Genomic DNA, 27,662 nt, shown 5'->3' with positions numbered 1-27,662 from the left:
CAGAGTGGCCAACCCAGGCTTATTGAGTAATGATGATGGATTTGAAGATAGCAGATTTTAAGAAAACAGCTGGAGCGGGGTGAACAGATGCATCTGTGCTCCGATGAAACAGTAGAGAAAGAGACTCACCCAACTTGGCATTTTCAAAGTGTTCTTTTATAGGGCTTGGCATCCTTTGTTTCAGTGCTTTGGGGTTTTTCCATACCCACCTTCTGTTTTTGCAGTTGTTCTTCTTTTGTATTCAGCTTATCTTAGCCTTGGTGAATTCTTGTTGCCCATCTGGCAGAATGTCTTCTTCTGTTATTTTCTTTGTGCCCTCGAGCTTCAAAGGCATTCTTCAGCCATTCATTAATTAGTTTACTGACTAGTAACTTACTTTGACACCTTGTTGCTTACATAAACAGCTAAATCTTCTTCTCCCATCTCTATGCTATTCTCTCACTGTTTACCCTTTTATACACAGTCATACATAAAGGCTAGGCAGAGTTCATTCACTTATGTCAAGCAGAAGGATACAAAATGGAGTTTTCAAGTTGCTTACAGGACAAGGCTAACATGGTTATATTTTACCATTACTACACTTTATGTTAACGTTAGCTTCATTAGTTCAGTTCATGCTACAACCCACTTCCCCACTTACTGCAGGGCTTTGGTCTCTTTCCCCCAGCAAACCTAGTTTAAAGCCCTCCTCACTAGGTTAGTGAGCCTGTCTGTGAAGATGCTTTTCCCTCTCTTCGTCAGGTGGATCCCATGTCTTCCTAGCAATCCTTCTTCTTTGAATATCATCCCATGGTTGAAGAAGCCAAATCCCTGCTGGCGACACCACCTATGCAACCAGGCATTGATCTGCAGGGTGCACTTGCTCCCACCCAGGCCCTTTCCCTTGATTGGAAGAATCGGAGAAAACACTGCCTGAGCCCCCATCCCCTTCAACCTTGCACCCAGAGCCCTGTAGCCACTTTTGATCTTCTCAGGGTCTCCCCTGGCAGTATCATTGGTGCCCATATGGATGAAAGCAAGGGGCAGTTGTCAAAGACAATAAGAAATTGTTTTTTAGATATATTGGGAATAAAAGGAAGGCCCAGGGAGGAATAGGACCCCTGCTAAATGGGCAGAAACAATTGGTGACGGACAGGGGGGACAAGGCTGAACTCCTCAACGAGTTTTTTGCCTCAGTGTTCCTAAGTGAGGGACACGACAAGTCTCTCACTGGGGTTGTAGAGAGGCAGCAGCAAGGCGCCAGACTTCCATACGTAGATCCTGAGGTGGTGCAGAGTCACTTGGAAGAACTGGATGCCTTTAAGTCGGCAGGCCCGGATGGGCTCCATCCGAGGGTGCTGAAGGCACTGGCCGACATCATTGCAGAGCCACTGGCGGGAATATTCGAACGCTCGTGGTGCACGGGCCAAGTCCCGGAGGACTGGAAAAGGGCTAACGTGGTCCCCATTTTCAAAAAGGGGAGGAAGGAGGACCCGGGCAACTATAGGCCAGTCAGTCTCACCTCCATCCTTGGTAAAGTCTTTGAAAAAATTATCAAGGCTCACATTTGCGAGAACCCGGCAGGGCAAATTATGCTGAGGGGAAACCAGTACGGGTTTGTGGCGGGCAGATCGTGCCTGACCAATCTAGTCTCTTTCTATGACCAGGTTACGAAACGCCTGGACACAGGAGGAGGGGTGGATGTCGTGTACTTAGACTTCAGGAAGGCCTTCAATACGGTATCCCACCCCATACTGGTGAACAAGTTAAGAGGCTGTGATGTGGATGACTACACAGTCCAGTGGGTGGCGAATTGGCTGGAGGGTCGCACCCAGAGAGTCGTGGTGGATGGGTCGGTCTCGACCTGGAAGGGTGTGGGCAGTGGGGTCCCGCAGAGCTCGGTCCTTGGACCGATACTCTTTAATGTCTTCATCAGTGACTTGGACGAGGGAGTCAAATGTACTCTGTCCAAGTTTGCAGATGACACAAAGCTATGGGGAGAAGTGGACACGCCGGAGGGCAGGGAACAGCTGCAGGCAGACCTGGATAGGTTGGACAAGTGGGCAGAAAACAAAAGAATGCAGTTCAACAAGGAGAAATGCAAAGTGCTGCACCTAGGGAGGAAAAATGTCCGGCACACCTACAGCCTAGGGAATGACCTGCTGGGTGGCACAGAGGTGGAAAGGGATCTTGGAGTCCTAGTGGACTCCAAGATGAACATGAGCCGGCAGTGTGACGAAGCCATCAGAAAAGCCAATGGCACTTTATCGTGCATCAGCAGATGCATGACGAATAGGTCCAAGGAGGTGATACTTCCCCTCTATAGGGCGCTGGTCAGACCGCAGTTGGAGTACTGCGTGCAATACTGGGCACCACACTTCAAGAAGGATGCGGATAACCTGGAGAGGGTCCAGAGAAGGGCAACTCGTATGGTCAAGGGCCTGCAGACCAAGCCCTACGAGGAGAGACTAGAGAAACTGGACCTTTTCAGCCTCCGCAAGAGAAGGTTGAGAGGCGACCTTGTGGCTGCCTTTAAGTTCATCACGGGGGCACAGAAGGGAGTTGGTGAGCATTTATTCACCAAGGCGCCCCCGGGGGTTACAAGAAACAATGGCCACAAGCTAGCAGAGAGCAGATTTAGACTGGACATTAGGAAGAACTTCTTCACAGTTCGAGTGGCCAAGGTCTGGAACGGGCTCCCAAGGGAGGTGGTGCTCTCCCCTACCCTGGGGGTCTTCAAGAGGAGGTTAGATGAGTATCTAGCTGGAGTCATCTAGACCCAGCACTCTTTCCTGCTTATGCAGGGGGTCGGACTCGATGATCTATTGGGGTCCCTTCCGACCCTAACATCTATGAATCTATGAAAGGGCTGGATGAGTTTTGGTAATCCCTTCGTGACAGCTTAGATATGGGTTCTGGGCAAGTAGCAGACTTCCTGAGACAACAGGTCACATAAGCAGATGGCTCCCTCTGTCCCCCACAAAAAGGAGCCTCCAACCCCCACCACTTGTGGCTTCTTCTTTGTGATGGTGATCTTGATTCTTCCCACCTTGGGGAGGTCTGGCCTGTCCTCCTCCACCAATGGACCATGGTCCTTGCCCTCTGTCGCTAGGGCTCCACATCTGTTCTCCAGACAAACTGCTGCAGGTGCACTATAAACCACATAATGGATTTGAGAGCAGGCATGCTGGTGATAACTGCAGTGTGTTTGAATGATACTTTGAAAATTCAATTTAATTCTTACAGCACTCTCTTGAGCTAAATAGTTTTCCGCTTTTTACTGAAAACTACTGAGAGACTTTGAGAAGGTGGTTCTTAGAAGTTTGTTCTTCCATCCCTGAGTTGAGTGCTCCAGATCATCCCACTTTATATGCATTGGTTTAACTGAGGTATGTTATATAAGATCTTGCTGATTGTATGTAGGATAAGCCAAGGGAAGCTCAGAGCAACATAGGGCCCCTGCAGGACAAATCAACCAGTTGGTGGTTGATGCAGGGAAAAAAGCGGAGATCTTCAATGTGTTCTTCGCTTCAGTATTTCTAAGTACCAATTCCTCGATCACTGACGGATGTCCACATGGCACCAATCCGCCTGTAGTTAGTTCTGAAATAGTTAAGGAGCTCCTGGAAGAGCTGAATGGGTACAAGTCAGCAGGCCTGGATGACCTCCATCCACGGCTGCTGAAAGAGTTGGCCAGTGTCATAGCTGAGCTGCTGGCACAGCTATTTGAACACTCATGGTGCTCCAGCCAGGTCCTGAGGACTGGAGAAGGGCCAATGTGGTGCCCATTTTCAAGAAAGGGAGAAGGGATGAGCCAGGTAACTTCAGGCCAGTCAGCCTTACCTCTATCCCTGGGAAAATGCTACAGAAAATAATCAAAGAACACATCTGTGTAGGCCCAGCAGGGGAAACGATGCTGAGGGGAAACCAGCATGGGTTTGTCACAGGTAGATCCTGCCTGACAAACCTTGTAGCCTTCTATGACCAGGTCACACACTGCCAGGACATGGGAGCTGAGGCTAATGTCATCTTCCTGGACTTTAGGAAGGCCTTTGACACAGTCTCACTCCCTATCATTGGGAAACTAGCAGACTATGGAGTTGATGCCTACATGGTCAGGTGGGTGGCCAACTGGCTTAGGGACTACACCCAGAGAATGGCAGTGGATGGTTCCTTCTCAGCCTGGAGGGAGGTGGGCAGTGGGGTCCCACAGGGTTCGGTCCTCGGACCGGTATTATTTAATAGCTTCATCAGCGATTTGGACGAAGACATGGAGAGCACCCTCTCTAAGTTTGCTGATGATACCAAGTTATGGGGCAAAGTTAGCAAACCAGAGGGCAGGAAGCAGATTCAGGCTGACCTGGACAGGTTGGATCAATGGGCAGAGAGAAATAGGAAGCAATTTAATAAAGATAAATGTAAGGTATGCCACCTGGGAAGGAGGAACCCTCAGCACACCTATAGGTTGAGGAGTGTCCTTCTCAGCAGCTCGGAAGCAGAGAGGGATCTTGGAGTTATAATTGACTCCAAGATGAACATGAGCTGGCAGTGTAACAAGGCCATCAACAAGGCCAATTGCACCTTGTCGTGCATTAGCAGGTACATGACTAATAGATCAAAGGAGTTGATGCTCCCCCTGTATGTGGCACTGGTCAGGCCGCAGTTGGGGGACTGTGTTCAGTTTTGGGTGCTGCACTTCAAGAGGGATGTGGCGAACCTGGAGAGGGTCCAGAGGAGGGCCACTTACATGATTAGTGGCCTTCGGGAAAGACCCTATGTGGGGAGGTTGAGAGAGCTGAATCTCTTCAGCCTTCACAAGAGATGGCTGAGGGGAGATCTTGTGGCCACCTATAAATTTATTAGGGGAGGTCAAAGGGGAATAGGTGACACGCTGTTTACTAGGGCGCCCCAGGGAGTGACTAGGAATAATGGGTGTAAACTAGTTGAGAGTGGATTTGGGTTAGATATTAGGAAGAAATTTTTCACAGTAAGGGTGGCCAGGATCTGGAATGGGCTTCCAAGAGAGGTGGTGCTTTCACCTAGCTTGGAGGTCTTCAAGAGGAGGCTAGATAGTCACCTGGCTGGGGTCATCTGACCTCGGTCCTCTTCCCTGCCAGGGGCAGGGGGTTGGACACGATGATCCATTGTGGTCCCTTCCGACCCTATAATCTATGAATCTATAAATGAGCATGGCTTTGTCAAGGGCAGATCATGCCTGACGAACCTTGTATCCTTCTATGACCAGATCACTAACCATATGGATGAGGAACATGAGGTTGACATCATCTACTTAGACTTCAGTAAAGCCTTTGCTCTGTCTTTCATGGGATTCTCTCTAACAAACTGGAGAGTACTGGGCTGAACCAGTCTACAGTGAGGTGGGTGGACAACTGGCCACTCCCAGAGAGTGGTGATCGATGGGATGGCCTCATCCTGGAGGGCTGTCTCCAGTGGAGTCCCCCAGGGATCGGTGCTCAGACCCATGCTATTCAATATATTAATTAACAATTTGGATGAAGGGGTAGAAATGGCAATGATTAAGTTTGCAGATTATACCAAGCTGTGGGGAAGTGTGGACACACCAGAGGATAGGGCAAAGATTGCAGACCTTGACAGACTGGACTTATGGGTAGAACAAAATCAGATGAGGTTTAACAGAGAGAAGTGCAAGGTCCTTCATCTGGGTAGGAAGAGCTCTTACCACAACTATACAATGGGTGGTGGCTTACTGACTGGCACATCATCTGAATGAGACCTGGGGGGTCATGATCCACTGGAAGATGAATATGACCCAACAGTGTAGTGAGGCTACCAAAAGGACCCATAAAATTCTGGCGTGCAACAGTATTTGTATGGCCAACAGATACAGGGAGGCGCTCCTCCCTCTCTATTCAGCGTTGGTGAGGACTCATCTGGAGTCCTGTGCCCAGTTCTGGACACCACACTTCAAGGGCATAGATAAGCTTGAAAGGGTACAAAAAAGGGCCACCCATTTCATTAAGGGCATGGAAGGTAGGACCTATGAAGAGAGACTCTGGGGACTGGGTCTGTTCAGCCTGAGGAAGAGAAGGCTGAGAGGTGACTTGATAGCTGCCTACAAGTACCTCAGGGGGGAGCATCAAGAACTAGGAGAGCAACAATTCAGGAGGGCACCTCAAGGGAAGATAAGAACCAATGGGCATAAGCTGATAGAGGGTAAATTCAGGTTGGCTTTAAGGAAAAACTTATTTGTAAGGGTCACCAGAATCTGGAAAATGCTTGCAGCAGAGGTGATGCAGTCACCCTCCTGGGAATTGTTCAAGATGAAGCACCTTGCTGAGCTCATGTGAGCCTAATACTTCCAGACCGTGGCAGGGGACCGGACTTGATGATCATACAGGTCCCTTCCGGTTCTATGTTTCTAAGAGAAGCAGACATTATTTTGACATTAGGGAGTTGATTTATTTTTTCAACATAGAAAGAAATCCATAGTAGCTTCTCAGCAAATTCTCCATGATTTCAACACATTGGCTGACAACCATTTTATTTGGAAGCAAGGATATGCACAACAAAATGGTTCTTATTCCAAAAATTTGAATTTCATCCCAGAACGAAGCAAAATGAGCTCATTTGACATGCATGTTCATTAAAGTGTGTGAAGAATGTTTTGCTAAAAAGGGCCAAATGGAGATGTTGTGCAACTTTCCTGGTTTCAGGAGACTGGTAATACTGATTTCACAGTTAAATATGCCTCAAGACTCTTTAAGCAAAAAGAGGTAGTTAGCTGTGAGATTCTTTACTCAGTTGAGAATTACATAATGCAGTAAATGTGAGAAGTGGCTTACGCTACTGTGAAGCCATCTGGCAGAGGTACTTAATTGTTAAATGTATGTCTCGTATGCAGTGTTTACTCAATATTGATTTCTAAAATTGCTAAACTACATTTGATTAGTGTTTTTCTAGATTCCTCTACCCTTTTGGCTCATGTTTTTGGCTACCCTTTTGGCTCCAGTCTTTGCTTTCTAACTATTCAATTATAATGCCGCTTCCTATATACAATTAGTATTGGCCTGAGCTGTATCCCTGGATCTGTCTACCCCAACCTAGGAGATGTTTCAGAAACTAGATGTAGATCTAATTCTTTATATCTCACCTTTCTTTTTCTGTAAACCAATTGTAAACTTTGGGGTATTTGATCAGCCTAAAGGTATTGTCGTTGCTTGACAATTGTTTATTGTAGAAGATATCTAACTAAAGAGAGATTTGCAACTCAACAAAGTACATGGCAGAGATTGTACATAGAGTCTGTTAAACCATAGTTTCTCTACCTGTGGTACGCATACCCCTGGGGGTACGTGAGACACAGGCAGGGGGTACACAGATACCCCAACACGCTCTCTCTCACCCTCTTTTCCTCTCTCTCTCTCTCTCACCCCTTCCTCCTCTGAAAACTATGGCAAAAAATTTGGTGCGCCACGCACTGCGCAGCACTTTAGATTCCCCAGTAATAATTTGAGGTTCAGCCCTCCTAGTTTTGGCCAACATCACCTCTAGTTCAGGTACATACTTGAGTTGTGCACCTCTGGTGTAAAAGGTGGCAACCCTACCCACACCAGATCAGACATCTGTCATATCACAGTCTTATATACACAGTCCTTCTTCCAACATGTGGCACACATTAGTCTGTAAATATAAAATCCTCTGGAAAATTGAGTGTTGGAGTACTTATTAACATTTTCAGAAGTTAGGGGGTACTTGCTACTTAGAAGTGTTGAGAAACACTGTGTTAAACAACTCAGAATGAAAGTCACATGTTTTTTCAGGAATGCAAAACCGAAATAAGTTCATAGGAAAGTTGAACTTTGAGCTTGTTAACAAAAGGCAGTTCTTTCTTCTCTGAAATGTTACCTTTGCTTGGAATTTAAAAAACAGCAATAACTGAGTTTTGTTTTATCTAATGCAGTGTTTTTTCAAACTTTTTTGGCCCACTTAACCAGCAGAATATTACTGCTCGTTTCCCCTACACCCAGCAAGTCTTTACATATTATTCCTTAGGTAGAGTATTGACACTGCTTATTGACCAACCAGAAGCTCCATTGGCACTATTGAAATATTGGCCTGTACCCTTATCAAAGCACTGAATAAGCCTACAGGAGGCATACTCAAGTTTGAAAACCATCAACTTGGTGAATTTCTACTTAAAAGGCAGTGTGTGGCTGCTGGATCTCAAGCTTTATAGTATAGTTGTTTATGGGTGTGTAATTTTAATATACAACAATGTATATCAGGGATTAGATAAGGCCATGTACAGACATTCAGTTTCTATTGGGAGAATCACTATTCTCATGGTAGAAACCAAAAGCATACAACTGTTCAAACTTTCTGTCCTGGACCAAAAATGGAGGTGCTGAAAGAAACATAAGGTGATTCTAACCGGAGAGGAGTCTGTCCCAGGAGAGTTTCTTCCAGCTTAATGCCTCCCAGGGACCAGGAGGAATAGAGCTGGGGGAAAGGCTCCTGTGCCTTCCCAAGACCAGGGTCACCCCTGGAGGGTGGGGAAAGAGGTACTGCTCCTGCCCCTCCCGTAGATCCTGCTGCTCTCTGCCAGCTCCTCATAGTTCAGGGACTCTGGTGTGAGAGGTAAATGGGTTTGGCTGCAGCACTGCTTCCGCTCAGGCACCAGGAACCTAGCAGGAGGCAGCAGTGCTGCAAATCCCCTTTCTCCTTCTCACACTAGAGTCCCCAAAGTCAGAAGTGGGTTGGGGGTTTTGCCCCACTGCTTTCCTCCCCTCCCTTTCTCACCAGTCCAGGAGGCAAAGGGAACATCAGCCACCACCCCCTGACTCCCAGAAGTCCCTGGAAGTGTTCCCTGCCTTGGGAAGAAGTGGGTGGCTTTGTCCCCTTGTCACCTGCACCATCCAGCTGGGCAGCAGGGGCAGTGATTTAAAAAACCATGGGGCTAGGAACTGGGCTAAGCAAGAGCCTCCCCAAGCCCAGTTCCTGACCCTGCCAGCTTTTAAATTGACACCCTCAGCACCCAGCTAGGTGCCACAGAGGGGAAGGGGAAGCTGGTGGGGAACCTGGTTTGGGGATGCTCTCCTCAAGGCATGGGGCAAAGCATCTTCCTGCTCTTCACACTGGAGTCCCAGGTGAGTGTGACACCTGTGGACTCGTCCAGGGCAGGAAGGACCACAGCAAAACGGCTCTCTGGCTTCCTTTTGTAACTGCTCCTGCTTGCTTTTACTCTGTTTTGGTTTTTAGCTCTGGCCTAGTTGGTGGTTTAGTTTTGCTTTTTTGTAAAATATACGCCCTCTGCTTGGCCGCAGGCTGTTTCCTGTATTATGCCAGTGGAATTACAGGAGAATTCTATGTAGCAATCCCTTCCCCACCTGGATGTGATCAAAGGGCTGACTGCTTGTGACCTCTGAGATTCATTAATGCCAGCTAAGGAGATTAACAAATTTACCCATTACTATTAAAGAAATACATCTGGGAACGGCCTTCTCCTGAATCACAGAATGAATGGGCTTGTAACAGGAGACAAAAAGCAAAAATATGATGCTATGTATAGCATTTCTCCAATGTTCTGTAGGTTGATATATTAACTTCACTTAACAAGACAGCACTGGATGTACTGTATGATCACATCCAGAAGCACTGGCTATGTTAGATGAGCAAAGACCAGTTATGTTCAGCTCGTTTTCTCCTTAACTTTCTGTAACAACTAAAGCAAGTCCTTGGAAAAAGGCATACATGGAAAATATTATTAGGAATGTTTGTGATGCATTTTAAAACTGTTTTTAATTAAACAGTGCAGCTGAAAAAGAGCCAGCTCCACTGACAATTTCCAGCAGGCCACACACAAACACCCACAGAGAATGACCAGGCTAAAGAACAAGCTAAGACAGGAGTGGAGACACCTTCTGTAATCACAGGAAATTCTTCTCCTAAGGACAATAATTGTTACTTTTTCAAAGCTGATTTCATGTAAAACCTTCCCAAAATTTTACAACAGGCAAGGTTCATTTCATCCTGGTTTAATTCAGGGGTAACTCCACTGAAAATAACTGAGTTACTGCAAGAAACAGGTGCAAGAGAATCGTGCCCAATTATCTGTTTACCAGGTAATTTCCTTAGATTGTTTTTTCAAATAACTTGGGGAATGATGGCCTGATCTCTTACACACAATCAGGAATAGGTTTCAGTTTAAGAAAACATATCAGATTGGTTTAAATTCAGCATCAGTGGATTTACATAACTGAAAGGCCTCAAAATAGCTTTTCCTAACCACAACTGCTATTGGAATTCATTGTTTCATTGATTTAGACCCTTTAGTTTCAACAGAAAAATGGCTGTCTTGGAGATGATATGAAAATATCTTTTTATACCTACATGGAAACCTCCAACTTTAATGACCAACAAGGCAAACTGAGCAACATAGCTTCACTTTTCTGTTTATCTTTGCATCTATTCACATTAGAATTTGGCTAATTCAATTTTGCCTTAATTTCAAACATACTGGAATATCGTGTTTTCTCTTTACTTGAACTTCAACAGTAGGTTTATATTTCACTTACAAGAGCTTTTGAAGAAGGGGAAAAGGAGCATAGAAATAATATAATGATGAGAAAATAGGGTGGGAAATGGAGCAGAGAAGAGCAAAAGAAAATCTCCCATATAAGTCTGTGCATGATTGGTCTTGTTCCTTGTGTCATTGACAATTGTATAACACTGAAAATACATAAGGAATTGGCTTTTTCTGGTTTGGGTTTTTAAAGAAAACTTTGGGCTTCCCACACAAGTAACAAGTTATTTAACAAGACACATCAGTAAATCATATCTAATATTAGCTTTGTCTTTCTGATCCAGCTTTCTGATGGTGAGACGATGCAGCACCTCAGGACCATGATATTTGGCATCATTCTCTAACTGCCTCACAGAGTTTATTCCCACCAGTTTATTCAACCCACCTATTTTTTAGAAAGAAATTTTGTTTAGAAATTCTTTCCAAATGTAACTTCTAATGAAAACACATTGAGCTCTACTGTACTTTTTAATATTTACAAGGCAATAAAAATAATTCCTATTACCTATTAAAGTAAAAGACCAAGATAATAAACACTTCCAATGAAGCACAGTCATTGCAGTATAGAATCACATAAGATGCTCTGGAAACCAAACATATGACTTACAGGAATACAAAGACATTAGAAGATTACTGTATGTGAATGCAAAACTCAGGCTGAACTCACAGGAGAAAAACATTTGTAATTTATGCCCCTAGACTGCAGTAGCTTGACAGCATCGATATTTAGTTTCACATTAAAATTGTTAATTGTGCCAAATATTGATAAAAATATTGTATTTCTATTTGTTATTGTATAATGGTAAGGTCTAACGCTTATTATACTATCAAATCCCTGGATGAATGTTTAAAATAAGGGCCAGACCCTTATAAGAGAATTAACTGGAGAAGGGACCAAAAGCATCATTTTCATTTTTCTCTAGTCTTATTTGTAGTAGGTTGGTAGTGATAGGGCCACCATACTCCTTGGACCAAACAGTGAATTTGGCTCTAAAAGGCAGCTAAGCCTGCTCTAGTAAGACAACACCACCATGCATGGTGGATTTCTAATCAGACCACTGCTTGGGAGTGAGCCAGACTTGTATTCTACAGTATACTGTACCCTTGGTACAGGAAAAGCAGCCTCAAAAGCATGTTTGCTGAAGTTGACAGAATCCTAAGGCACAGAAGCACCCTAAAACTGATTTAGTGCAAACAGGTATTTAACCCTTGATTGGATCAGTTTATCAGTTGGCTGCTTTTGGAAACCATGTAGCTGTATATTATACTGAGCGCATCTACACGAGATGCTAAAAGCACAGTAGACTAATTCTACTGCGTATTAGCGCGCCACAGCAAATGCTATGCTAATGCGCTAATGTAGAGTAGAATTAGTCTACTGAGCTTTAGTATCACTTAAAAAATGAGTGCCAGCGCTACCACGCAGTAGTACCAACTATCGTACATTGCGTTAGTACCTATTATTACAGGTACTAAACTTAATGTGCAGTAATAATAGCACATTAATACATGCATAGACATGCCCACTGGGATTAAACATAAGACAGATACTTGAAGAATACCTGGATATACCTTTTGGCTTCACATAAATGAAAAGACATACAGTCTTCCTTCCCTACTCTTGTAGCACATTCCAATCTTGGAAATAACCCCTGAAGACATTGTTCTTCTCGATTATACCCAGGATGAAGGGGGCATGCTACACAAATATTGTAGTCCAGTATATATTTGAAGCCAATTTGTGTCAATTACACTGGCAATATTTCATTGGGGGTGGTCTCAAGCTAACTGGAAGAAGTATTTGATTCCTGATTTCCAAGAAAAAGCAGCCTCAGAGAAGCAGCTATATGGAAAAAAAAACAAACCCTGCCTGAGAGAAAATGCTTCTGCCTCCTTTCCTCTCTCAATCAACAATTTGTCACCTAAAATACAAACATTTCCCATTTTTCGTCTAATTTTTGTTGCAGATGACAAGCGCCTTTACCCTTGCAGAAAGAGTGTTTAGAAAGAAATCAATATTTTGTCCAAACCACAAAGTCTTAATGTTTGACACACATTCGCCTCATCCACCAAAAAACAACCCAAAAAATGTATGGGACAAAAAAAAGATGGAATACTGGCCAAATCCTTTTTTTAATGCCACGTAGAATTGTTTTGAATTTTTGTTCTCATACTTGGAGAGCAACATACCCTAAAACCTGGTAGCTTAACCCTAACCTTCAAACAATTGGAGGAAAACAAGTGTAGAACCCAATCCACCAAGGCCTTGGTCAATGATTGTTTTCTGAAAAAACTATTGGCTTTAGAAATGTGGCCATCTAAAAGAACCACAGGTAAATGAAAGGAAAAAAGTAAAGGATATTTGACTGGCCTTCAGAATCTTACAAAATGGATGCTTTAGGAAACCATGTTAATGACAGCCCTAGTACTTATGTGGATTTGTAACTAAGACCCCTGATAGACATTACACTTAAAACATGATTAACTGGTTAATCACATCTAAAGTAATGACCTGGCCACACATTCAATCAATTACTGGCAAGATAAAACGAGGAATAAGCCACAAAGTTATTACACAAACTATCTGTTATAAGTTTGTGGCTGGTTCTGATTAAACCTTTAATTGAACGTGTGGCCAGTACCCAGCTTCTGGAGCACATGGGAGTCTTTCAAAATTCCCATGGGCTCCAGAGGCTGGGAACTCTGATCATCTAACCAGGTCTCCCAGCTGTGGGCACTCCCCTTACACCAGCAATGTGGTGCCATGAGACCTGATGCAGGACTTTCACAATTGCACCTCCTGCCATGCGCATGTGGCATGTCAGGAAAGGCAGGTGTTGGAATCTCGCTTTGCATTTTTACTTTAGTGGCTGTCAGGGGCTTAAGATTAGCATACCCAGAAGGAATGTACCAAATGTTTGTATTTTCATTCTGTTGGTAGATAGTGTAATGTTGTGCCCTCTGTCTTAAGTCTCAGGGAAAACAATAAAATGAAGTCACGCTATCTGACATTTTGTACAAATTAGATGCTTTCTGGGCACATCTATGTGTGCAATCAATGCTATCTAGGCTTACTGCACACAAGTGGTCAGGGACCATAGTAAGTTGGCCAGGTTGCCAGCTGAGCCCTCCGTTCCAACTCCCTCTCAGCCTGCCTTCTCAATCCCCTCCCCAGGCTGACCCAGGGCTGGATCCTGGTAGCAGCTGCTATGGCTGCTCCGAGCCAAGTCCCCCCACTTCTCCTGCAGGCTAGGCAATTTGCTGCCATGGCCCCAGGCCCGCACTGGCCGAGGCTGGGGGGTGACGTGGCTGGGATGCAGAACTGGTCCCCCCCATTGGGCCTCTCTAGAGAAGCGGTTTGGGACAGGGACCCCACTACGTGCGGCCTGTGCCCTGAGCGTGCCTCTGCTTATAGTCCCCTGGGAACACCACAACAAGCTGTTTGAATGCAGCAAGGGGTGCCTGACCCACTACACCCTGCTGCTGTTGATCACCATGGTGCCCAGGGTGCAGCTGAGAACGTTGTGCAGTGCCCTGAGCTTCCATGGTGGCCCAGGCAATCCCACACTTCCTGTAATGTGCACTACCGTCTGGAAGGGTACCTCTGCTATAAATTCCTAAAGAAGAAGGAAGGGATCACCGCTGCCATTGACTAGTTTCTCTGCATGTGACAGTACCCTGGCTGCCTAGCTGGGAGGGCACTGGCTGCTCAATAAAGTTCTGCACTGGCTCCCACGTCCCTGCATGTTGTAGGGGGAAACTCTGGGGAACAGGGAGAAGCTCGGCCACGCAGAACAAAGAGGGGAAGGGAGGGGAGAGGGTGAGACATGTTGGCGGGGAAATCATTTTTGTCATGGCAACTGGTGCCTCCTGAGTCAGGGGAGACACTTGCCAGCAGCCAGTCAGAGACGGGGGGGGGCGGGGCACGGCTGATCATGCCGACGGTGGGGGAGGGTCACCAGGGGCATGCTCAGAAGTGCCAGCGGCACTTTTCCTGGCGCCCCCGCTCCCCGGCCAGCGCTCTCAGGGGGGGCACCCATGCTCTCACCTGCCCTCCTGCCTGTCAACTGAGTGGGGAACACAGGCTGTGAGGGGGGTGCACCAGCACTCTCAGGGGGTGCAAATGGACCCCTGTGCACTCCCTATGCATCACCACTGATTTTTGTAACGACCAAAATCTTGTGCATGGATGTGCTGACCAACTACTGGATTCAGTCTGGGGAAGACATTTTCAGCTTCTAAGCTTTTAGGTTAGTGTGTCACCATTTTTAATTACAGACAAGTCAATGTGTTGACAGACATTTACCATCCTAGCCTGAGATTCTGCTATATGTAATCTACATTTCAGAGATGAATAATCTAGCATGCTCATGCTAGAATGCAACGTCAGCAATTTTACAGTGGCTAGGGGTCAAGCAAGCTGTGCATTGTGAAATGAAAACTAAATGCTACCTGCCTGACTTCTAGCAAGCAACATGTAATAGGTGAGTTTTCACAAGCAATTTAGAAATGGCATGTAACTGAGCAGCAGACAGAACAAAATTAGTCTTGCTCAGAACAGCGCTCTTGCACAATTAACTGCTGCCTAGCAAGACAGGATCAAGAACTGTTGCCAACCATAGCTATTTTTAAGAGACTTAGGGCAAACTGCAAACATGCGATTGAAGCAGAAGGCCCCAAAGCCTGTTTCTGAATGAGCAAAGAATGACCCTCTGCCAATGTTTCATCTAGCCTTGTCAGCAATCTAAAGAAAGCCATTAACATGTCCAGATAAGCCGGTAGCGAGATTACATTAAACAGAGCAAAAGGCCCAAAAGGAGATATTATACAAGAAGTCCCTAAAGTAAATAATCTAACACACTAAAGTCTGTTGCAGCTTTAGCTTAAGAATCTTAGTAGTAAATTGATGTAACTGTATGAATTAGCTATAATAACTATACCTGTGTTAATTTCCTAGATAAGTTGTAAAAATAAATGCAGCCATATCAGTAGAGACCATAAAGCAAGGTGTAAAGTGAACAGGATGATGGCGAGCAATATTCAAAATGCTGAGGGAAGGAGGAGAAATCCTGTCTACCAAAAATTGTAATTTTCATGAGGATGTAAATTTCACCTGACATCTTCCAAGACCATAAAACTATTTCATTGAGACTTGGGAACTGGACTGAACCAAAAAAATGTAGATAACCCCATCAGAAAATGTGCGTCCCAATAAGACATGTATGTATATTGGTAGGGATCTACTTAAATTGTCATTTAGCCGATTTCGCAGAAATCACAAAATCTGGGATTGTCTGCAGAATCAACAACAAAAAAATTAATAAAAATAAAATGCTGGCTTCCAGTAGGAGCCAAAGGACTTCACTGCCACCGCAGCTCAGCCCTGTAGCCTGCCCAAGAGGGAAGATGCCCACTGGCATGGCAGCAGGAAGGGCAGCAGAAAAAGTGGTTCCCAACCCCTCGCTCCACCCCTGCCCTGGGGCCTCTCTGCCAATCAGCGCTGAGGGGCGGGGCTGCAGAATTTGCTCTTTATGCCATGACCAAACTGCAAAAATTGGTATGTCTAACTGCAACTTAAGTATACATATGTGGTATAGCCTGAAAGGAGAATTGAAAAATTCAGCAAATCTGAGCAGGCCAGCTGCTGGGCTGTGTCATCCTTATCCGCCCTCCTGAGTCTCCCCAGGCAGTATAAGTGACAACTAATATTGCACCATTGCACTATATTACCATGAATAGGCAGTTGGGCTGTAGACCTCTCTCTCTTGCCTCTTTTATCAGTACTCAACCTACCAGTACACTTGCTATCCAGATAACCTGCTATCTAGGTACTGCATGTTCAGCGTGTTCTTAGTGAAGCTGGGCCTTTGGCAGGGACTCCAGCATGGCGTGCTCTTGAAGCAGCTGCCAAAGCAATGACATCTGCACACAAAGTGTGGCGGATGAGTAAGGAGCAGCTGGCTCATTTCCTCACTGCAGCACAGCTTGAAATCTTAGCAAGCCCAGCCAACATTAGCATACTTGGGCAGGCCTGCAAAACAATTTCCTTGTCTCCCCCAGGCATTACCTCACCACCCTGTCCAAGAGTGGTCTATTTAGTCCTTTCTTTGAAGAGGGTCAGTGAAATAGGCCCCAAGTATGGATGACTCATTTCACTTATTTCACCCCAGTGGCTCTTTGCAGACCTAGAACATATGAACCTAATGCCATACTAGGTCTAACCAGAAGTCCATCTAGCCCAGTATCCTGATAGCATAAATAGCAGATGCTTCAAAGGCAGCCACATACTTATTCCTTTTCAGCCTAATAATTGCCTTACATTTCCGAGGTTAACCTCCATGAGGACGGAGGACCAAAATATTTTATTTTAAAAATATAAATGAAAAATGAGCTCACTACAGCACCTCATTGCTGTTAAATGCTGAATGGTATCTGCCTCTGCAGGCAAGTATACAAGTGAGAATCCCAGTCAAGTCAATGGTCTCCTGAACACTACTGTTAGAATAATGGTAGCACTGAAGAGGTTAAGGACTAAACAGAATTGACCACAGTTCTATTTGGTCAATATTTTCTGTTATCAGAGAAGGAGTTGGAGGCCATTTAAAGTAAAGGAGGCCTTGGCTTCCAAATTATTGTCTTCAAAATCCTCCATGCACACACACCAGAAGCCATATTTAAACAGCAAATGTGGGTGTGACAATGTTCAAAAGAGCAAAGCAAGTAACAATAACAGTGGGGTTACAGAACATAGATTTTTCTGATCACAGAAGAAATAACCCTACCCCTACCCCCGCCCCCCAGCACATGTATAAATACCCTTAAAACGCATTAGGAAGTCAGAGACTTTCACAGGCTACAGCCTAATTTGCCAGCATCTGACAAATTAGGCTGTAGCCTGCAAAAGCTTCTTAAGTGGCCAGGCATTCAGCAGGTATTGAACTCAGCTGCTGAGTGATAGGTTGGACAGCTGAGTGAACAATTTATTCACAGAGTTTAGATATATTTCTTGAATTCCAACTGGTATAAGGAATGATTACTGCACTATTTAAAGTTGCTGAAATCTTTTTTATGAAAAAATGTCTTCCTAAGATTCCCTAATTAAGCGCCCTGTGTAGTATTCTATCAAGTCTTTCATATTCTTAATATGCGACTGGTCCCCTACATCACATGGTATACTGTTTCAGTTCCTTGACTTTATAAATTGCTAGATACATTGGTTGCTAAACTGGTTTTGCTGGAAATTAATTTGGTTTATTAACTAAAGAAATGTTATTCTGTGATCAGGCAAAATTTATGTTCTGTAACCAGATGCACAACCGAAATGTTTGCCTGCAAGAATGCCCAGGAGGGGTAAATAAAAAGGATTGTGAAAATGCCTGGAACGAAATTTTCTTTTAAAAAATTGTGAATAATACTTACTGAGCCTTCACTATTAGTGGCAGCAATATGAGGCAGCAGAAATGTCCTTGAAGATAAAAAGGTCCCTTTATATATCTTAGGGATAAGTTGCTATCAACAGGTGCAGAAAAAGCAGACATCAAAACTTCTTAGTGAGAGGAAGCGAAGTGTGAATGTTGAAGGGACAGCTGAGTAACTGTGAAAAAGTAAAAATGAAAAGCAGAAATAAAGTAGGCACTGCAGAAGCTCATGTCTGAGGCATTTCTTTTTAAATGCCTTGGTGGATTCAGGCCATCTAAACTCAATGCTACTGCAAACCCAACTTCAATGCTGTTACTACTGTCTGTCACCCATGAAAATGGGCGAAAATGCCCAGCTGGCTCCCTTTTCATATACACATTATATATTTCCATATGCCCAATGGTAATTCTGAATGAAATTCACACTAGCACAGAGGACTGCACAAAGCCTAACTGCACTTAAAACCGATTTCAGCCCTAAGGTAATTAGGGTTACTGTATTTCCAGTTCCAAAAAAGAAGACACCTGTTGGTGGGACACCGCACTCCCCATCCACAGCCCCGGCCCTACCAGTGCCCCTCACTCCCAACCTGCAGCCCCCCATCCCTGCTGCTGCCCCTCACTCCCGACCATCAGCCCCTGCTTCCCACAGCCCCGCTGAAGAAGGCCCTCAGCTGCCCCACCCCAACCTGGAGTGCAGCAGCTCCAATTTATGCGGGCAACGGTGGAGCAAGTCTGGTCCCAACTCGGGCAGGAGGGAAGAAGGGCTGCCTGTGACACCCCCCACCTTGGGCTGCAGCTCCAGTGCCACACCAGGAGGCCTGACCATGCTCCCTCCCCTGGGCAGTGTCTCCCAGCTGGCCTGGCCCTGGTGCCACCAGCCTGGCCACAGAGCTCCCACTGCCCTCAAAGGGCCCCCTACTTCCCCCACTGCAGGAGCAGGTGCCCACATCCCCCTGCCCTGCCGCAGCCTCAGTGCCCAGACAGCTTCCCCCAGCACTGGCAGGCAGTGCCCCCCTCACATACCCATGCCCTCCACAGACCCCTGCTGCTCCCCACCCCCACACACCCCACAGCCCCCCAGACAGACCCCAAGCCCTGGCCCTCCAACCCCTGCCCCTGCATCCAGCTGCTAAGGCTGCTCCCACAACCCTGCCAGGTTGCATGCCAGCCATGTGCGTGTGCGTGCGCAGATATACATGCACCCACTGCCTCCACTCGCCCTCCCTTTGCTTCCGCCAACAGAGTGGAGCAAAATCCTGGACATTGGTTCGTATTTCAAAAAATTGCCCAGACGGAGGGTCCAAAAAGAGGACATGTCTGGAAAAACCTGGACGCATGGTAACCCTAAATATAGCTTATGTCAGATGTTAAATCTGTTTGATACAGGCCCCCTTTAAAATTATCCTGAATTTATAAATCCAGGTTTGGACAGGTTTTTGGGCTGCTGCTCTGTTTTTCTTTCTTTCATTGTTTTTATAATGGTGTGAAGTCTTGCTTTGTTTCTTTTTTTTTAACAATCCTTTTAGAATCGAGCAGCAAATATCTCGCCAACATACCAGTTATAGCGTTCCAGATTGAAGTGGACTTGCCAAATTCAGAGATATACTTTGGTAATAAACTGTCACAAATCTTCTTTATGTCCTGATTGAAAAGATTTAAGTCAAGCACACTAGTTTGTATTCTGGACATTATTTGATATTAAACATTTTGCTACGACTCTGTAGACTAATTAAGAACCATCTCTTTTCACTAGGTCTGAACATGCAGGGTCAAATATGAATTTGATGGGACAAAAGTCAAACTTTTATTGCTCATGCAGTAAATCCTGAACAGCTGTTCCAGATAATTGATTCACAAGCATTCCATCTCACAAGATAGTCACATGCAGAAACACAGGGTGCATATTCTCACTTGCAGTAAGCCACCATACTTGTATTGGCCAGTAGTAGAGTTTTTGTAACTCGTAACAGCTGAAGCCTGGGCTCCTCAGGTTCTTTTTTAGCTAAACATAAGAAAATTCAAACCAAAACAAAATGACATAAGGAATGATTTTATAATAAGGAGATATTACTAGGAAGAGCATTAGCCTTGATCACTATCCTTGAATAACATGGATTGCTTACCAAACCACTACATGCATTAAGGTTATGAGACTTCTGTATAAAGAAATGCAAGTAAATGATTACTTAATAGACAGTGTGAATAGGCAATGCTCAAAAATATATACCAATATGTACCTGGGTTTTGCTGATTGAAAAGCATTGCTATGCATAGCAAGTTACAATCCCTTTCCACATGCAGCTCCTACAAAGGTAACCTCCAAATAAAAAAAAGTGTAGTGAAACGGAAGGAGTGAACCCAGAACTGGAACTGAATCTCCAAGCACTGAAGTCATTGAAACAAACAACACTGTTGAGCACCTATAAATTACAAAAGCAAAGCTACTGGGGTTGCTTTTGAAAACTTCAGAAGCCCACCTCTGCATATACAGATGTACTTTGTGTGCCCTATTTGCACAGCCAACAGTGACAATTTATGCAAAAATGGACTAAGACATGCCTCATGCATTGTTGCACATGCAAATGCACAATTTGCATACAAGGTGACAGAAAGAACTTACATAAATTAGGGGAGATAGTGTAGACTAAGTTTTGTTTTCAGCCTTCGAATACTGCAGTCATGAAGATCAAGCCAAGTCAAATTTAGCTTCAAACACTGCAGAGGCCTTCCAAAGGTCAGCACACCACCAGAAGTCAAAATGAAATCAATTTCAGTTACTAAGCACCCTATTGCTGAAAAGAAAAAAATGGATTAGGAGCTATAACTTGCAACTTACCGGTCATTGCCTCATTTATGGGAAACACAGATGGTGAAAGAGAAACTAACAATGTTGTTTCTTTTTCTTTTAAATGCAACTCTTGTGTGCCTTTATAGCATATCTTACTTTATCTTGGCAAACATAGATAGTGCTATGATTACAGCTTCGTATTTTATTGCTTATACTAGATGGTTAGCTGTTCCACATTATGTGCTGAATTAGCACAGTTTCATTTCTTTTTTTAGTCCAGCTAAGGCTGGAAGGGACCGTTGCAATCATCTGGTTTGGTCATAGGTCACTGTCACTCACAGGGCAATTGGCATTCTAGTAATTCACAGGGATCTGTTTTTTCAGTGACCCAGTGCCTCAAATGGTGTTGGGCACGCTGCACTATTGAAGATGCCCAGCTGGGCAGTTAGGCAGACAGAACTGCACCCACTGCTCTAACAGGGAGAGCAAAAATATCTTCCACCACTTTCCAATTCCCACTCACGGTGCTAAAGCAGCAGTGCCCAAACTTCCAGATGAGTGGTGAGGGGGTTGACCTGCAGACCAGATCCTGTATGGAGTTGCTGTCTGGTGGACCCAGTGTGTTAACCCAGCCCCATGCACTAGCCCAACTTTGTGTGCTAGCTTGACCAGGCACGCCAGCATGGCCCTGTGCACCTGGATCCAGCCATGGAGCAACCTCGTGCACCAGGCCAACTTTAAGTTGGTGAGATCTAGTGCACAGGGTTGCATTTTCTGGCCCACAGGTCGGAAATATGGTAGTAGAGAAGTAACAGTTCACCTTCCCACTCTCTCTGCCACCACATGTCAAGTCTCATGGGGAGCTCCATTGGATGGATCATACAGCTTCATGAGCTAGATCTGGTTTGTGGATGAGAGACTGAGCACTACTGCTCTAACCCATGCTGGAGGAGAACCAGAGCTAAGCATCCTTTATCCAGGGACACCCATGCTGTAAAATTGGGCTAGCAAGGGTAAACTGAGGCCAATTATTTAGCTGCACACCTGCTAGAGAAGTTCCCAGTCCTCCATTACAGCAGTTTGAAGTCCCTTTTGTGCCACCAAATCCAAGCAAGAGACATATAGCATGGCCAAAAATCTGGCCCATCAATTTGCAGACAAGACATAAAATTGAAGTCCCGATTATTAAAACCCTGCCTGTCAGCATTGTAAACATGGAGACTGGTGCATGAATGGGAACATTTATTCTTAACTGTGGGCTCATGCAAGTTACCGTTTCACAGCACAGCTCTCATACTCACCAGCCCTGTCCCCACTGCCGCCAGCTTCTGTGGGTGCCCCCCCAGACTCAGGAGGCACCAGTCGCCCACGTCTAGCCACATGAAAAATCAGGTTGGTGCAATGTGATGGAGCTTTCTAGGAGAACAGAACTGATACCTCTAAAGTCCTAGAGAAGTTAGACCTCATGTGATTTCCTTGTAACTATATAAAAGTTCCCTTTGCAAGTCCTATTGGACATGCCTTTATTTTCTGTCCTAAGTGTTGCCCTGTGCTGTTAAATACTGTCCAGTTTTCATCAGAGAAAGAACTGCACATCTCATTGGTGGGTAAAATAATAAAAAGTGGATAAAGTCAAATTTGCTAATGCACACATGGTTTATAAAGCCTTTTAGGATCCATTTAAATTACTCAACAGAAAATAGAAGTGTAGCAGTAGCAAGTATCAAGCTACTGATTTTTCTCATTTGGCCCCAATTCTTGGAGATGGCCAATGCCTTCTGGGAGGTGCAAGATGCCCTCAATGCCCCTTAATGTCATTCACAGTTAAAATACTTAGTATCTTGCAAGATCAACCGTATACAAATGGAAGCTGCCTGGGACAGCCCCAAAAGTTACAGTAGCAGGGTTCAAAATGTACACACCAGCTGCTTCAAACACTGGGTGCTTTCTGCATCAAAACAAAGCTGCAGATCTTCATCATTGTGCATCTGCTGTCAATTATGGTTATTTTCCCATTTTCAAGTAATTTTACTAACATGAATTTGGGCCAGAGGCAAATGAGCTTGGGGGAAAATCCCAATTTAAAAGAAACAAAAGTGAAAGTAGATGCTGGGTTTGAGTTCCTTTATCTTGTGATTTGTAAAACAGATTGGCATGCTCTTTTCTTATAAAGGCTGTATTTCCCAGCTCCTAATAAGCAAAGCTTCATTTCTACTTCTGCAAATCTTGCAGACAGCTGCGAAATGCTGTGGTCTGATAACTTTGGGAAGATTCCCTTTCAACATCACCAACTGAGAAAAGGTGCTGTTAGTGTGCCCGGACTGCCTTCATTTCCTCAAACCACAGCAGAAAGTTTAAGTTTCTGTTCTTGTGTTAAGCATCCTGCACCTCTCTTGCAATATGCTAATTTATCTGCAGATAAATACAGCATGGAGAGCACTACAGTAGGCCTCCAATATGCCTCAATTGTTCTCTCTTGTATCCACCAATTGGATGTATGTGAATGTATAAAACCATTCCTGCAATAGTATCTAACATGTTTATATGTTATCATGATATCCCATGCTGGGTAGAAACATCCCTCTCCTAAAAATGAAGACCCAAATTTATCACTATAGGAATTTTACATAGGGATATAATTTTTGCAACATTTCTTTACTAGTCAAAGCCCTGGTATAGATGCAGTTATAGGGCCAAATTCTAGTTTATCTATTACCATATTTTCACACACATAATGTGCCCCCCTGCCAAATATAACACACACCCTATTTTTGGAAGGCCCCAGGAAGTAGTGGGGGGATGATGACGGACTCTTACCTTGGAGTATGCTTAAGTACCAAAGGACTTGGAGTTGCTAGGGTTTGGGGGTACATGCACCACTGGGGGGAGGGGTATGCACAGCAGGGTTGGGAGGCCATGTGCCAGGGCTGAAGGCTGCATGCTGGGAAGCTAAAGGCAGTATGCTGAGCCTGGGCGAGGGGGTGGGAGGCTGTGCACTGGGGGCCAAAATAAGCTTCATCATGCAACCGAGATCAGCTATTTGGGCTGCCCTTAAACATGGGTGCACAGACAGTCAGCCAGGCCTATTAGCAGCCCTCCTGATCTCAGCTGGAACCATGCAGTTCATCAAGGTGTCTGGTGCAACATCTAGCAATCTCTATACCAGCTGGGGAGATTTAATTCTTACAGGCAGCCTGGACTGAGCTACCTGTTGCCAATAGTTGATCCAGCTTGTTTAAACTGACTTGGTTACCTCTAGGTTACACTGCAGTCTACACATACACTTACAGGCAAAAGGCTCCTAAGCCTTCAAGTGGATTGAGATGCCTGCAACAGAGATGTAGAGAAAGCTGAAGGGGACTGAAGAGTTGCTGCATCATTCATGTGGGAGCAAGGATGTGTATTAGTATGAGAGAGCTTTCCTGATAGAGAATAATGAATCACCATCTCTATTGGCAAGGTAGATCCTGCTTTTTGCACAGCATGGCCATTCTGCTGCCAGGCAACTGCATGACAAAGTAAGAGAGAGGGATGCACCACTGTTTGTCCCACTGTTAATCAAGAGCAGTTTAAACTACACAACATTTCTATAGTTCAGGTCTTGATTTTAAACAATCAGTTGCATACTTGGGCCCACAAAGTTCAGGGTAGTTTGAATGCCAGCTTCTGGCTCATCCCAATCCAGAGATGCTGAAGCCTCAAGAGCAGATCTGGTTTGGCACTAGTTTTCTAACCTCTTCAGAGTTTGTTTCCAATCCAAGCCTGTGGCTAATTTTAGCATTGATTGGATGGTCTAACTAAGATTAAATACACGTTTAACCTCAGCAGGATACATGCCGTTCTTACAGTATGTTGTAGGAAAATTTAATTAGGTCACATTTCCATCTGAAATATAATTACATTAAACCACTTAAAAATAGATTTATTAGCATGTTATATCAATTTACTGCTTTTCTATTTCCACACTATTTTGCCAGACTTTGATTTTATGGGATAATTCTAACAATTTTTCAAACTGAATAAAATAGAAAGCAATGCAAAATTCACAAGTTTCATTACACAGAATTGCACAGAATGCAGTCACCCCTGCATTCTTTGTAAAACACGTCTGTCAGAGACCTTGCCATACTTTTATGCAATAGCTCAGTGGTTAAATCACATACCCAGGGTGTGACAAATGCAAGCACACCTCCTTTCTTTGAAAAGATTCAGATGCACATCTCTCCAGAGAGGACCCTAGCCATCAGGCTAAAGGTTGGTCAGAGATGGGAGGACATTTTCCATTCCCCCGATGAAGTTTCCATAGCCTAGGAGGCTGTATATCACAACCATGACAATCCCAAGAAGCAACACAGAACCTAAATAGGGAGGTGCATCGCAACATTGTGGCACCTACATCCCTTTTAGGATCTGCAATTTTCCAAAATTCACTTAGGAAGTCTGTGGAAGACCCCATGCTTTCCAAATCCTATGTGCACAGTGGAATATCATTCCTTCTCAAATTACCTCTTTTCTTGTGCTTGTTTCCCCATCTGTAAATGACTTCCTGTCTGTGCGAACTGTAGATAAGATAGAGAGTAAACAGCATCTACTATTGTTCTTCCAAATGGCACCTCCTTGCCAGCTTGTATGAACATCTCCCATCACTTCTGACAGCAACATGGGAGGAACAGGGAGGATATCACTTTGTTTACTGTAGTCAAAGAAAGCTGATCTTGACTTCCAGGTAAAATTAATTTTATGTCTTCACTATAATTATGGACAGGAAGACAGTAGAATAGCTATTAATTGCATTAAGATGGTCATTGCTGAAAGAGTGCTAATATGTACAAAGTAGTAGCTGAGAGGGTAAAACGTAAGACAAACTGTTGTTACAGCTCCCCAGCTGGATGATTTCAATGAGGCATGAATGAATCTGCTCTTTAGCCTGGAAAAGCGCAGGCTCAGGGGTGATCTGATGGCCACCTGTAGGTTTATCAGGTGTGACCACCAGTATCTGGGGGAACGTTTGTTCACCAGAGCACCACAAGGGATGACGACTAGGCCGAATGGTCATAAACTACTACAAGACCGTTTCAGGCTGGACATAAGGAAGAATTTCTTTACTGTCCGAGCCCCCAAGGTCTGGAACAGCCTGCCACCGGAGGTGGTTCAAGCGCCTACACTGAACACCTTCAAGAGCAAACTGGATGCTTATCTTGCTGGGATCCTATGACCCCAGCTGACTTCCTGCACTTTGGGCAGGGGGCTGGACTCGATGATCTTCCGAGGTCCCTTCCAGCCCTAATGTCTATGAAATCTAATGTCTATGAATTTATTGGTAAGTATTCATAAGTTTGTAAATTTGTGGATTTGCAAACAAATTTACAGCAGTAATTCAAACAGCTAGCAATATGATCCCATTAACTGAGCCCCTTTAGCTCATGGGATGGAAGAATTAGGATTAAGGGAGGTCTACTGTTTTACCAGCCCGCAACAGCATATTAAGATGGAAAATGTAACTGCTCCACCTCCTTGGCAGTGAACTATTTAAATAAAGGACTGGCTATTTTCTTTGGAAGTGAGCAATACTTCAAGTTTATTAACTGTTATAGGGACTTGCAAAGTAGGATAGACAAAAATGAACTTCCTATGAAGAGGAGATATAAATATAAACACACAATTCAAGCTGAGTGGCTTTTTTAGCTATCTCTATTTCCTTTGTTTCTCAGTGTGGCCTTTCTATTTCAGCAGAAAGCCCCGTCAGCAACGCCTGTTGCACAAGCTGCATGGGAAAATGCTTAACAGAACATATGCTAAATACATCATGCTAGATGAGCTGCGTGTGCAGTGGCCTAGTGCGAGAATTGCAGGGTTGTGGGACAGCTAATTTGCAACTCAGGCTCATTTTTTGAAAAATCTAAGTAGCCAAATGTGCACGCAAAGTGCTAATTATAGTGATTTCATCATGCACTTATGCACCAAGGTGCACTTGTGCACCAAGGTCCATTGAAAGTTTGAGAACAATCTTTCTTGGTAATTCATCTGTAAACTCCTTCATTGCTTATAGAGGGCAGGAAGTTGAAGGTAGCCTTTAGGGAAACTCCCAAGAGAGGGATTTCCCAAACCAACACAAGGGTTACAAGTCTGGTCTCTAGGGCAGGCAGGAAACATTTGTGGCAGCAGGAATCTGGCTGAAGCACACTGAACTCTGGCTACTCTTGACACCAGAGTGGTCTCTGCTTAGCTTTAGATAGTTGCCACTGAGCCTGCTCAAAGTTACACCAGAAGGTGGGCAAGACCCAGAACCCAGATTGTCACATGTACAAGCACCCCAGGAGGTGCAAAGGTGGCATAAAAGGCACAGGCTGTCTACATGGTAAAGGCTGCACAAGAGCTTCAGCTCAGAATTAGGGCCCAAAAGCCACAAAATTAATTTGCATCCAAATTAAGACATGAAAGAGAAATGGTGTGGCTATTTCTGCTGTGGTGAATTGCAGTAAACTGGCTTGACTTACAGTATTGTTCCCTGGTTGTCTAATTTGAAGTTGATGTGCCAAGAACATTTTGTTCTTACTGCATATCCATTCACTCAAAAGCTGATCTCAGGCTGCTTGTGAATAAAGCAAGAGTGAGGCAGTGCAGTATATATTTGTGAATGCTAGAGGTGGCAGGGGAGGGGGAGAAGAGTAGAGAAGAGAAGCAAGATTATGGGTAGTTAGGAAAATCTGAATGAACCAAGTACCTGGTTGGGTTTTCTGTCTTGAGTCAAAATACAAAGTTGAACTTCCCACAAAGGAAGTTCACTACCGGGGAGTGCAGACAAGCTGTCAGATTATCAGCAAACTCAGGTCTCTGGGGGAGGTATAGACTAAATTCTAGAAGGCAAAAAGTGGCTGTAGGATATTAAATATCAGCCAGAAAGCAAAAG

The 27,662-nt window shown here is 44.5% G+C and overlaps 1 long non-coding RNA gene across 2 annotated transcripts in view; it reads right to left on the bottom strand.

The window, feature by feature from the left end:
• The window catches only part of LOC106737934 (uncharacterized), a 61,700-nt gene that overhangs the window by 7,037 nt on the left and 27,001 nt on the right, over positions 1 to 27,662 (bottom strand). Inside the window, exons 3-4 of one of the 2 annotated variants that reach the window (XR_009456195.1) lie at positions 20,585 to 20,756; positions 17,963 to 18,137 (exon numbers count right to left, since the gene is read on the bottom strand). This is a non-coding gene — a long non-coding RNA (uncharacterized LOC106737934). The remainder of the gene's footprint in view (positions 1 to 17,962; positions 18,138 to 20,584; positions 20,757 to 27,662) is intronic. The other variant, XR_009456196.1, reaches the window with a different exon arrangement.

This window comes from Alligator mississippiensis, chromosome 13 (genome assembly GCF_030867095.1).
Source record: "Alligator mississippiensis isolate rAllMis1 chromosome 13, rAllMis1, whole genome shotgun sequence".
Taxonomy (NCBI): Eukaryota; Metazoa; Chordata; order Crocodylia; family Alligatoridae; genus Alligator; species Alligator mississippiensis.
Note: the sequence above shows the minus strand (reverse complement) of the source record. Positions and strands in the feature narration are given on the sequence as shown.